This window comes from Adiantum capillus-veneris, chromosome 9 (assembly GCF_014529385.1).
Source record: "Adiantum capillus-veneris isolate H3 chromosome 9, ASM1452938v2, whole genome shotgun sequence".
NCBI lineage: Eukaryota > Viridiplantae > Streptophyta > Polypodiopsida > Polypodiales > Pteridaceae > Adiantum > Adiantum capillus-veneris.
Genome location: NC_140939.1, coordinates 68,104,827 through 68,119,071, shown reverse-complemented (window position 1 = coordinate 68,119,071; position 14,245 = coordinate 68,104,827). Strand labels below are relative to the sequence as shown.

The 14,245-nt window shown below is 41.4% G+C and overlaps 2 pseudogenes; both read right to left on the bottom strand.

Moving 5' to 3' along the window:
- Positions 1–371: 371 nt before the first annotated feature.
- LOC147450624 (uncharacterized) lies at positions 372–1,457 on the bottom strand (annotated as a pseudogene).
- A 485-nt stretch (positions 1,458–1,942) lies between these two features.
- Positions 1,943–2,671, bottom strand: LOC147450623 (uncharacterized; annotated as a pseudogene).
- Between the last annotated feature and the right edge of the window lie 11,574 nt (positions 2,672–14,245).

Genomic DNA, 14,245 nt, shown 5'->3' with positions numbered 1-14,245 from the left:
GGCAGTTTAAAAAAGTCAAACCTTTAGTATTAACAAAGTAATCAAAGGACAACTTTTGAATTCAAATAGGCAAAACGGCTAGTTTATTTGAATTCAAAGTTCCCCCCCAAAATTGACTTTTAAATCTAGCGGGTAAAACCGTATCATGTAGCATATGTATGGAAAGAGTTCGATGTGTAGATTGTAGATTTACCACCTCCTTTTTGGCCAAAAATCATAAAATTTTCCACCTCCTTTTTGGCCAAAAAAGAGCATCCTTTGACCACTCTTACACATCTCTTACACACCCACCATTCTTGCACACATGGCATACACCTATTTGTCAAAATGTTAATCACCTCCATAAGCTCATGGCAAATAAAGAGGCCCTTCTACACCCCATTCTCTTCCAAATGTAAAAGCATAGATTTTCCATCGTCAAACACAAAATGCTTCCCCTTTGCCAAAGCACATGCTAGCATACTCAAGCTCCTTTCCAGGAGGAGTATGTCCCATCAATAACATAGCCAGGCATGTTCACTTCTTGCACACAAGTATAAACCAGTACCAACTCCTCCGACATCGCATCCATACCAACCTTCATAACTCCCTTATAATCATATGTATCCACCAAATCCTGCACGTCCATATCAGCCCTAATGCACACTACAACATCCCCTGTACAAAGTACAAGACCTTCAGTAAGAGCTTCGACACTATGATCCTTTTTCAACACATGCTGCGTTTTCTGAGCCTGTTTTTGAATTTTCAGATTTTGCAACCTTTCTTGGGCCTTTTGGACATAGCCATCCATAGGCAAGATACCTTCCATCATGGGTTTGTCAAAGCCCCAACCATCCTCATCATCAGCAATAGATGTATCTATGCACAATCTCCTAGATGGATCGGACCTTTCTACATCAACAAGCTTGCATAAATGGCCATGCCAAAAGAAAGTTCACTGCCATAAATACCTCATCATGAGATGAGAATCCCTTATCTAGAGGCTCACCTTCATAATCATCAGCCCTTGTGTCATGACCACCATTGGTTGGCATAAGATTGGGGACATCAACAAGAGGCAAAGAACCTGTACATTGACCTGCATCACATAACAAGGGGGATGCTTCACTCTTTGCATCCCTTCCTATGCATAACTCTAGCACTTGCTTCTCTCTGGCCCGAGACTTAGCTAGCCTTTTGGGTTTCAATGAGCTGATATCTCTCATAAATGGAGAGAAGTCAAACACCCCCGACTCACCACAAGAAGTTTCCTCATCACCAAATATTCCATCAAGCGAAATACAATCAATAGACTCGTGTACCAAAAACATGCTTGCATTGTAATAGCTTGACTCAGCATCAATGCAATAACCACTCTCGACCAGTAGCAATTTCTTTTCACCTTGGCCTTGATCTTCCTCATCACCTATTGCCTGAAAATCATCATGTATGCCACCATTGGCACCACTCACCATACATATCCGACCTTCTCCTGAAGAGAATTATTCCTAATCAGCCCGGTATTTATTTTGGCCTGCTCTTTACAAATGAAAGAGGGTTGCCCAACCCCTTGTATTATATCATTCATTTCACCCAAATTCCCTTCATGATTAAGATGATCATCATCAACATCATCCCATTTCTCTTCAATGAGAGCACCATGGATTTACTTGCAATCATTAGTGTCAGCAAGTGCTAAAGATTTTGCAGCATAACTCAAAGAGGCTGATTTGTTAATTTCAAAAAAAATTGTATCTACTTTTATGCATGTATCTTTATTCTCATCAAAGGATTCCACAACATGCTTCCCTCTATTGCATACACAAATTTCAACAAGCCATTTTTGTTTCAATGATCCGATGTCCCTGCATGAGAAATATCCATCAACAAATGCTTCATCAAGTGAGACACCATCAGATAAGGTATTAGATTTCAAGTCCACACTACCACCTTCACATTTTCATTCACTTCTATATCCATTCTCCAAATGTTCATCATCAACAATCATCCTACATGAAACACTCATGTTGCAAGGATCTCTCATTGCATGAATCATAGGCAAATTGTTCTCCACATCCAAGTCATTTACATCATAAGCAAAATATTCAAGCCAACTCTGTACCATTTTCCAAAACTCATCTTCTATAGACTCAAAAGAAGCAACAAAACCCATTTCTATTGCATCTTGAGACTTTGGCAACCTCCAGTAATGCATCAACAGTGAAAACTTCAAAGCCAACCAACTATGGTGCCAATCATCAGGAAGCATATGCATAAAGACAAAAGCATCACAAGAAAGCCCCTGAGATTCAAAATCTGCTTTTGCCCCATCATCTACAATGCAAAGTTGCAACATTTCTTCTTCCACTTGTGCAATCCAAGATTTTATGCATTCCTCATTTGTACCATAAAAGTATTGAGAATGCATGGCTGGAACCTCAAGTTCCACATAATGATTCATCAACGCAACCTTCATCAATTGCCAACTATACTACGCATGTACAGAAAGACTGTCATAAAATTTCATAGCATCTTCACACAAGCTCTCATACATAAAATCAGCTCTTTCCTCATCATCATAAATGCCAAGCTCCAAAAGCAAGTCATCAGGCGCCATAACCACCCATGCTTGTACATCTTCGTCTTTCCTCCCACAAAATCTCACATCATAGAGCAAATTTGCATCCATCTGCAACTATTTTTGCTAGACAAACTTCTCCTCATATGCATACATACGATCCACAAACACTGAAGGTACTAGAGGAAGATCCTAGACGGACACCAAAAATATGACAGAAGAAAGCTAGAGCAAAACAACTCTATACCCTGGCCTCTCTACCAGTTCCGGATCACAAATTTATCACTCATACACGTACAACTACAACTCCAAAGACTATATGGAGCTACCAACTCAAACCCTTGCCCAAGTGGTTAAACTTACAAGAAATCTCCATAAAGTTGGGCAATAAGGCAGCTACAAACTCCTTCAGATACACAAACATAGTACAACTTTATTCTTGTTGCAGATTATCCATGGCATTTATTTAGCAACATCCTTGGCTACTCACTACCCTCTTTTTTTTGTTGACACAATGCCTTTAAGCCGCAACATGTTCAATTGCCATAGTTGCTTACACAACAACTCTCACTTTGATTTACTTATATAGTACTATCAAGTTTATTCATTTATATTAAGTTTTGATTTTTTTTGTTTATCCGCATAGTGTAGAGGAAAAACAAACAATAACGTGATCATTCATAATTTTAATTTTATTTTCGTGCAAATTCACCGGTTTTTTTTCTTATAGTGTACGTAGAATGCTCCCAAGTGTGCAATTTCTCCTTTGAATCTTAATGTTAAGCGTGATTTATGTGTGCATGTAGCTAAAGAAAGAGAGAGATACATACAGAGAGAGCATTGTGTGTGTGTGTGTGTGTGTGTAGAGAGACTTGTGTAAGTATATATACACTACAAGAGATAAATTCAATACCTACGTTAAATTATTGACGTCATCGGCAGGCATCGGTATATGCATTGCTAAATCTAGCAGAAGGCCCAATTTTTAACAAATGAAAAATTTTAAACTTTGATGCCTATTTTGACGATTATTTCGATGTTTATACCAACGGCCATATTGACGTTGATACCAATGTCACCTGCAAAAATAGAACTCATGGATTCTCTTTTGTATTTTTGCCCCATTTTTGGACTTCTCTCTTTCTCTCCTCCTTCTCACTTCCTTCAAATTTGCTGCTTCGAGGCTTTCCAGAGTTTGGATATTCACTCACACTCCCTTGCATCAACAAGGTAAGATTATTTTTAAGTTTTATGGTGGATTTCTTTGTTTTTTTTGTTTGTGTGTGTATTTTTTTGCAGATTTGGTAGCATTCTCTCAAGTGTTTTGTGCTCACATATGTAAGTGTTGTATCCTTTTCTTCTCTTGCATGCGCGCGCGCGGACACACACACACACACACACACACACACACACACACACACACACACACACACACACACACACACACACACACACACACACACACACACACACACACACACATAATCACACACATGCACATAAATATGCAAATAAACCAAAATGCAAATAATTTTTTTATATAATTAAAAACACTACGCGCACACACACACACACACACACACACACACACACACACACACATTATCACATTAAAGATAAGCAATGACTTCCCACTTTTCCCATTGCCATGGCGATGAGGCTTTAGTGTTTTTCCTCCATAAGAATATTTTGATTGGTCTTAGAAACTCCTTCTAGTTACATTTGGTAATTTTGAGAAGCGGGATGGTGAATGTGATATAAGGCAACATAAATGCTTTGTTCACTCTGACCCGCTCAGGAAGGGAAGTAGCACAAACTTCCACCTTCTCATTTTTCTCTGGATCTTCTCCAGGACCCACTAGAACCTTTGCTTGTGTGTGACATCCAACCCCAATGGGGAGCCCAAATGTCGAAATACCCTTCCTTTAGACACAATCTTCCCAGACCAAACTGATGGATTGAATGAGTCATTTTTTGTTAGGGAAATCAATCTAGACTTCTCAATGCTACACTTTGACCTCCAATCCATCGCAAATGTTTGCACAATCTCTAGCGCCTTCTTGTGTACTTGAGGGTAGGCTTTCAAAAAGAGGAGGGAGTTGTCTGGGAATATCTTGTCTAGGAGATGTTCATTGTTGGGCAAAGTTAAACCTTGAATTTCACCCACACAGCAGTAGCTTTGAGCATCATCATAAGATGGTGCAACCCGATGGCAAAGAGAAGAGGTTCCAGGTGACATCCTTGCTTTTAATAGATCCTTTGGCTTCGGAGGAGCCCACATTTCTATCATTGAACAAGAGCTCAAGTTGACTGGCCTGGCCCCAGAGTGTGTATAAGTCGAGAAAGGCGAGGACTAAAGCCCAATGATTTCATGACATCTTCAATGAAGGACAACAAAATGCTATCAAATGCCTTGTCTAGGTGTTGGTAAAGTAAAATGAACTGCTGCTTTGTGAAGGATACATACTCAGTTCCAACTATTGCTACTAAGATATTGTCACACTATGAAAATCTCCAAGTGTTTATCGCACTGTTTTACCGCGTTTTGTAGAGAGAAGGTGTAAATTCAATGAGAGAAACAAGAGAGAGGAGGGCAGGGTTTTTTTTTGTATTTAAAGTATTACCACGATTGTATCGGTTGTTATTACCACTATTATTACCGTGCTCATTACCATCGTTATATCCGCTCCCAAATTTAGCGCCTAAACTTTCAAATTCTGGATTCCCCCCCCCTCCCCCCTTAAATTTTGGTGTTTCCCTCCTTTCATTAAAAATTAAAGAGTATTGTATATAATTTTCAAATATAAAAAAGAAGAGAAAGAAAGAGAGAGAGATAAAGAGAAAGAGGGAGGAGAAGGAGGCGGGGTATATAAGGCCCGGTTCAAACACTACGGCGGAAATGCTTCCCACAGGGGCGTCTAAGCTACGTGGCAAAAGCATATTTGCTGCAGTAGATATCACCTTCCTCCGGGCCCGCCATTTTGCTTTCGGCACCCCACCCCCCCCCTCGGAAGAGCTGTTGGCCTCTCTCCACCTCTCTCTGTTTTTCGCTCTTCTTCCTCCAACATCGTTTAGACGAGGCGGTGGTAGACCTGTAGAAAGCCTTTCTTCCTCCAGCCTCGTTTGAACCCAGCCTAAGATTACCCTTGTTTACAACTAAAATAATCATTGTCAATTGATTAACATAATTGAGTATATTCTGCAATCTAACGAGAGGAAGAGGAGGGAGAGAGAGGTGAATGGATTACACAATCAAAAACTTCATAACTGCAAAATGTTTATGGATCATCTTCCAAAAGATCTCTACATGAAGCATCATCCAATTCTAAGCCCATGGCTCCTAAATCAATAAAGAGAGAAACGGAATTGTTGTTTGTGGATGCATTGCCAGCTTCATCATCTTCGAGTTCGTCATTCTCCATCTCATCATCTTCATCATCATGACAATCATCCTCACTAAGACTTGCTGCCGCCAGACTTGATTCGCCGACCTCCCTCTCCTCTGTTTCCACCTCATCCAAAGTCGGAGGTGGAAGAGGGTCGAAGAAAGTCTCGATTTCATTAGTGGAAAAAATAGTTCTCCCGTGAGGTGTTACGGGAATTATGAACCAAAGTTTTGGTTGGTGGATTGCTCGGATATAGATGACCTATAAAATAGAAGCTCAAAGTGAGTAACATTGGTATAAATAATGCTACAACAAGTAAATAAGAATAAAAAAGTTTCATGTCATTCACATGCTCACTATTGTGCGGTAAAACTAAATTGTCATACCTCCTTGTGTGATGCACACTAGAGTCCACCATGTAGAGGCCATTCTCATGTCGTCTAGACACATTTGCAAACCACTTTCACTAGAAGATGAAGCTATGAAAGGTTCTAAAATTAACCTTTAGTATCCTTTCAATAGTTCCATGGTACCTGGCTTCATCACCGTCTGTGTCAAAGTTGCCCATGATGGCACAATCCATGGTGGTTCTATGCTCGTCAATGTGGCACATACGAAAGTGACGACCCTTTGACCACATAGAGTTAAAGAAAAGGCACTACAAAATAGAAAAATATATTAATTTATCAAATACATATTAAAGATAATTTCAAGAAATAGAGAGACAATATGGTTTAGGTATATGAGTACTCTACCTTTGGTACGCAGCCTCGTGCATACTCCCATTCTTTGTTGGTGATGTCTTCTCCACGCGCTTTTGCCTCGGTCATTCTCTCATGAATCCACTATGCACTAATGAGATCTGGGAAACATGCAAGGTGCCTAGGAACTGGGGGTGCCCTCCTTCCTCCATGTGCTTGTTTCCATGCTTCCCTCTCTTGCAAACACCTGGACTTTGCCACTGTCCACAAGTCCACCCACTTGGTCATAATCTTTGCATTGAGAATGCAAAAGTTATCGCGACCACTCGCGATAGATTCATATCCATGTTAAGTAGTTTTTCCTTTCCACTTGTCAAGTGTGTAGTCATCCTTGAATCTTCCTCGTCTGACCACATGCGAGGGAGAGAAGGATCAGCTTGTGCCAAATACTCAGATATGTAAACAAATGCCTCTTGAACAATCCACCCTTCGGCCATACATGCCTCTGGTTGAGACGGTAGCCAGAAAAAATCTTTGAGAGTCTTTAGAAACCTCTCTAAGAAGAACATCCATTGTGCGTGAACTACTCCACATATAGCTATCTCCTCCACCACGTGAACCAAGAGGTGAATTTGACTAAGAAGGACTGATCGAGGAAATGCATCTTCAATGGCACACATTGTTTCTGTTGCAAGTGTTTGAGCAACAGGGATAGCATCTATTTCGATTTCCTTGGAGCTCACAAATCTGCAAGAAATCACACAAGGATACAATAAGTGCTAGTTGTAATTATTGTGTACATTAAAAAGGTGTAGTCGAGTGGAGTCTTGTGGTGTACCTTACTAGCTCTCCTAATTTGAAAATAGCATCCCTGACTTTCTTGTCCCGACATATACACATACTCACCGGCAGAATGAACTACAATGTAAATCAGGAAAAGGGAAAGTCATACACACAATCTATATATAGAATAGGGAATATGAAGATCACCTGAAGCATCTTGTGCAATTCATGGGACTTCAACCCATACAATTGAACGCTTCCACCCTTCTTCGCTTTTGTGAAAGCTCCCTTTCGCGACCTCATGTATCCTGTTGGTGTGCAAATAGAGGCAATGGTACCCTTCACCTTGTCTAATTCTTCTTTTGCTAGCATCCATGGTGCTTTAGGAAGCACAATGTTTCCATTTGGGGCATGCTGTGGAGTGGCAGAGGTGGGGAGACGTTTTAAAAGCCTCAAATCCTCCCTCGCACCCAAAGAGTCCTTCTTGCCAATAATGTGGTCCCATAGTGTTTGGGCTACATTCTTGAATATGTGCATGGGATCCAAGAGGTGTTGTATTTTTAAGTCCTTCCAATATGGAAGCCTTAAAAATATGGAATACCTTGATATACCTTTTGGTGGAGGACACGAGCCGGATTTTTGTTGTGGTGTTCCTCCCAAATGGTTGCCCAATCTACCATTGTGAGCTTTAGAGGAGCCTTCCCATTTGTTGGAGCCTTGTGCTTGATATGCCCTTGGGGTAAGATACAATGGTTGTTTGGATAGATTACCTTGCGCAAGGAATCTGGTATCTCCGTTACCAACGATGGCCCGCAAGTAGGACATGCATTGTGGCCCGATGTGGACAACCCTCCATACATATCATATGGTTAGAGAGATGAGTGAACTAAAGTGAGCTTAAGGGAGAGAGGGAATGAGGGAAATAGAGATAGAGGACAGGGGGTTACCAGAAATCTCTCCAAGCCCACGACACATAAGGATTCCCTTCACTTGAGCCTCTCTCCCCCCCTTTGCAAGTGAGACATCGACAACAAGAATGCCTCTCCATAACTCCTCCAACTCCTCGATGAGGGGCTCGAGGTAAATGTCAATATTTGACACTTTGTACTTCCCTGGCACAAGCAAAGAAAGAAGTATATTTCCCTTCTTGGTTGTCTCCCATGGTGGAATATTGTAGTTGACGATCACCACAGGCAAAGTGCTCCATGAAGTAGACTTAGTGCTCCATGAAGTAGACTTAGTGCCGAAGGGGTTGACACCATCACTTGCTAACCCAAGCCTCAAGTGTCGAGGCTCCAACCCAAAATCTAGCCATTGAGTTTAGATGTGCCTCCATGTAGGTGAATCGGCAGGGACATGCATCATTCCATCATTTGAGCGATGGTTTGCATGCCACACGAGAAGCTCCACGGTAGACCTGCTTTTAAACATGTGTTGGATGCAAGGAATTCATGGAAAATGTCTTAATACCTTGCGGGGTAGGTGTGCCCCGCTCACACCTGTCTTGTATCATGCCTCCCCGCACACGGGAAATGAGGTAGCATGTGCATGCTCATTGCGGTATAGCATGCAATCGTTGACGCAAGCATGGATGCGCTCATACTCCATTCCAAGTGCAGTGACATACGATCTAGCTCGTCGACAATCAGGAGGCATGTGTTGATCAGCTATTAATATTTTTCCCATCTATAACAAACATGCGTATTAGTATAATTCCTAGAAGACGACACCATAAAGAGAGAGGGAGAGAGTATATAAAAGCCACATTCCATACTTACAGAAGTAGTGCATTGACAGGCTTGCATTAATCCAATCGAATTTTTCTTGCAAGTTGAGTACTTCCAATGATGCTCGGAGCACCGAGTACCGTGCACCATCGTAAAGAGGTGTTGGGGCACTGGTGATCAATCTATCCTCCATTTCGGCAGCCCGTTTAGTGAAGGGCTGACAATCCTCTTCGCATATGTCACGCTCACGAGCTAGTAACTCATCACACATGTCAAACATGTACTCATCCTCTACCTCAAAGTGTGACGAAGATGTCGTAGGAGCTGCCGACGTAGAGCCAACGGCAGGATCACCATGCGGTGCACCCAAGTCGCCCAGTCGCTCTTGACTCTGCCGTTCGGCGTTGCGTGCGGGTGCACCACCACGAAACACAGACCAATGGGGCACCTCCTCAAGCGACGGGTGAGTCGTGCTATTATCTCTCCGAGCGCTTTTCCGAGGATGCCAAAGCCCTTCGTTCTCCACGTGCTCCAAAGCAATGCGCCTCCTGCGAGGAATTTACCTTTTCCACTTGGCGCAATAACAAGGTAGTTTTTCCTTGAGCCAACGATCTCGCTTTGGGCCTCAGGAGGACCACGATCATCCCAGTCCGATGTTCTGCACATGCGAAAGGTTGTTTATTTAGTCATGTGTCCTAAAAAAATAATAATTAAAAAACACTTAGTTCCATTAGAAAAATCACATATAGTTAAAGTCAAAGGGAATAAATGACAATGAGTGTTAAAATTATTTTTAACGAAAAGGATTTTAAAAATTCAATTAATAAACATTTAAAAGTAATACAAAATAAAGTACCCATAAAAAATTAAAAATCTTCATTAAAAAACTCAAAAGGCTAAAAAATGAAATAATGTATAGCTAAGGGTAGGGGGGGTGGCTTGTATCCCCCCCCCCCGCAACCTCGGATTTTCATGTATCCGTTTGAAATGATTGGCCGTGGTAATATAGGCGGTAATAGCCGTGGTAATAACTGGCACCTAAAAAAGGAAAGAAGGCAGAGTATGCCACGTTTTTGTAGCATATCGTGCCTTCCCTGCATTTCTTGCTCTCCGCCATCACTCCCAAGCTTCCCCCCCCCTCCCCTCCCCTCCCCCACTCCCCATCTCTCTCTTCTTCAACAAGCCTCCTCCCCCCACCTCTCCCTTACCCCTCTCTCCTTCTCCAAGCTTCTCAAGTTTCGTCGAAGAGGGTTTCGTCCAGGTTTTGTCAAGGGGGTATTCCGCCATCTTCTTTGGACGCTCAACCTATTTGAAGCTCAACCGTGCTACAAAGAAGAGGTAGACACAAAAGCAAATCCTCCCTCTTCCCCTTTTGTTTTTTACTACACACACACACACACACACACACACACACACACACACACACATAAATAAAAAATAGAGAAAATAGAGAATCCATTATAACATACCTCGTTCATTAGGAAATGGTTGTTTTGCACGGCTTGTTTAAAATGGTTGTTTTGCTAAGCACGTTTGAAAATGGTTGCTTTGCTACACACATTTGGAAATTACTGATTTCTCACGCACGTTTTGGAAATGATTGTTTGGATAATGTTAGATGAAATAGAGAGAGAGAGAGAGAGAGAGAGAGAGAGAGAGAGAGAGAGAGAGAGAGATTTAAAGAGAGGGAGAGAAATAGATAGAGAGAGTGAGAGAGGGAGAGAAATGTTAGATAAAGAGAGGTAAATTTAAATAGAGAGAGAGATAGATAAAGAGGGAGAGAAATGTTAAAAAGAGAGAGAAATAGATAAAGAGGGAGAGAAATGTTAGATAGAGAGAGAGAAATAGATAAAGAGAGTGAGAGAGAAAGAGGGATAGAGGTAGATAAATAGAGAGAGAGAGAGAGAGAGAGAGAGAGAGAGAGAGAGAGAGAGAAAGAGAGATAGAGAGAGAGAGAGAGCAAAATAGAGAAAGAGGGAAAAAGAGAGAGTAGATAGAGGGAGAGAGGGAAAGAGATAGGGATAGGGATAGAGGGAGTCCATGTTAAGGAAAGAGGGAGAGAGATTGGGAAAGAGAGAGAGTAGATAAAGAGGGAGAGAAAGAGAGGAATAGAGATAGAGAGAAAGAAAGAGAGGAAGAGACACTACAAGAGGCTATTCATATTAGCGACACTCACACAGCGACGCTCAAAAAAAAAAAATCCCGGCGTCGCTATGAGCGTCGCAAATTTACAAGTAAATTTACGACGCTCATAGTGACGCTGATAGCGACGCTCATAGCGACGCCGCTTGGGGTAAAAAAAATAACAGAGAGCGCCCAAAAACTCAGATCTCAGATCTGAGTTTTTCGGCGCCCTCAAGCAAGGAGCAGGTAACGCTCTCCCTCTCTCTCTCTCTCTCTCTCTTTCTTCTCCACACACACACACGAGGAGAGGAAGGAGAGCCAGGTATGCTCCTTCCCTCTCCTCACTCTCATGTTCCCTTCCCCTCTTTCTCTCTCCCTCTCCCTCTCTCTCTCTCTCTCTCTCTCACACACACACACACACACATAGTGTTTTTGAGAGAGAGAGAGAGAGAGAGAGAGAGAGAGTACAAACATAAACAAAAACGCACACACACATACATAAACAAAGAATGCACACACACATTGAGAGAGGAAAAGAGAGAGAGAGCATGCATAAACAAAAAACGCACACATTGAGAGAGAAAAAGAGAGAGAGAACATGCATAAACAAAAAACGCACACATTGAGAGAGGAAAAGAGAGAGAAAACATGCATAAACAAAAAAACGCACACACATTGAGAGAGAAAGAGAGAGAAACTAATTTAACGCCATAGGAAACTAATTAAAATTAAAAGACCTAAAGATCTAGCCGACGAGGAGTTGAACTCAAGACCTATTATTCAAGAGGGAAATGGCATAACCAATCTATCATACTTGGCATGGGTGATAGAAAGGTTATACCATTTATCTCTTTTTATTGGCACACACATCCACACACGCGCACACACACAAGAAGAAGAGAGTTATAACGTCATAGGAAACTATCCTAAAAGACATTAAAGATTAGGTTAGATGTAGACTTACGTTAAATTAGATTTAGATTTATTTAAGTTAAATTAGATTAGATTTAGGTTTATTTTTAGTTAGATTTACGTTTATTTACGCTAGATTTAGATTTACGTTATATTAGATTAGATTTAGGTCTCCATAGACTGCGATGCCTACATGAAGCGGGTGAAGAAAGCCCTCAATGGAATATAGGGTATTGCTGCCTTCACTCATGGTGGGCTCCATCGATCCAAAAGTACTGGTGAAATGTCTTCAGAAGATAGGGAAGAAGGTGGATCTTCAGGGCCGCAAGAGTCACTACATCCCCGACAATGACCATCTAGACAACCTCTAGTCATTCAACAACAACTTCAAAGTTAGTAACAAGAGCAAGAACGATCCAAAGGGCCAATTGCTGTCGTCAGATGTGGATGGAGATGAGGCAGCGTCACCGCCGGAAGTTAACTCTCACAGCTTTAGTGATGAGAATGCCAACTCTTGCCGAGTTATGTGAAAAATTATGTGTTAAATCAGTTTTAAGGTTCTTATAATCCCTGTTAGTTTAGTTCTTTGTTTTTAATATAACATAATTTACGTTAGATTTAGATTTATGTTATATTAGATTAGACTTAGGTTTATTTAGGTTTACCCACACACACACACACACACACACACAAGAAGAAGAGAGTTTTAACGTCGTAGGAAACTATCCCAAAAGACGTTAAAGATTAGGTTAGATGTAGACTTACGTTAAATTAGATTTAGGTTTATTTTTAGTTAGATTTATGCTTATTTACGTTAGATCGAGTCCACGCAAGAATTACTTACGGTTTAGGGTTTAGAGTTAGACGAACAGTGAAAAGATCTACTGTGAAAAGATGTTAAGATGCTGTGAAGTGCTACAGCTAGAGAAGAGGCAAAGGGGTTTTGTCCACTACATGCAGTATCATGTAGACGTGGGTCTGTAGATTTCTTGTACCCACAAATATAGGTATTGACCAATAAAGACGAGATTATAACCCGGTGGTTCTGATCTCCGTGCACCTCTAGACCGAGGTGTGCGGGGATTGGACATGACTAGAGAATGTGAGAAAGAGAGAGAGAGAGAGAGAGAGAGAGAGAGAGAGAGAGAGAGAGAGAGAGAGAGATAAGACGAAGAATGCCAATAGAATATTAAATTTGTTGTCTAGGTTATAAGATTTTTATCCTCATTATGAGTAGTGACGAGGATGTGGGACCATCCAACCAAAACACCTATCTCTCAACGAGGGTCTTATGTCCTTGTAATCAATGCAAGCATGCTGTGCGACGGACAAGACCTGTTTCTTTGCAGCACGTTCGCGAATTTGGCGAGTTCGATCCATCTATTATAGATCGAGTTGTTACCAATTGTAACTCGTCAGACTCTGACGCTGGCCAACAAGCAACAATCTTGCAACCCAATAGACGTGTTCGCAGGCGCTTTGGTCAAGCAGCATATGTGAGGCCACAAGATGTAGCCTCTGACAGCTCGGGGGATGATCATGCAGAGCACATTCCCAACGAGGCAATGTTTGAGCCCGAGATTGATGAAATGATCGAGACGATCATGGATTCAGAAAGGCTTATCTATGATGATATGAAAAGTGAAGCCGATACGCCATTGTATAATGGAGCACGTATGTCTAGATTGAAAGCACTCCTGGTTCTTCTCAACATGCAATCAAAGTTTGGATGGAGTGACACTAGCGTCACAGCGCTTTTCAGGTGATCTATTACAATTAGTTTACTTTAATAAAACTCTAAATGTATAATGATCTGATAGATTTTTACACGACTGGATCGTATTTTTATGTTGTGTAGATTGCTTAAAGAGCACATACTACCAGCTGACAATGTGATGCTAGATTCCCGAGATGAAGCAAGAAAGATTTTGCAAAACTTGGGGATGGATTACAATTCTATCCACGCTTGTCCTAATGACTGCATTCTTTTCAGAGTGGAATACATAGACATGGAGAAGTGTCCGAAATGTGATTCCGAAAGATATCGAGTAG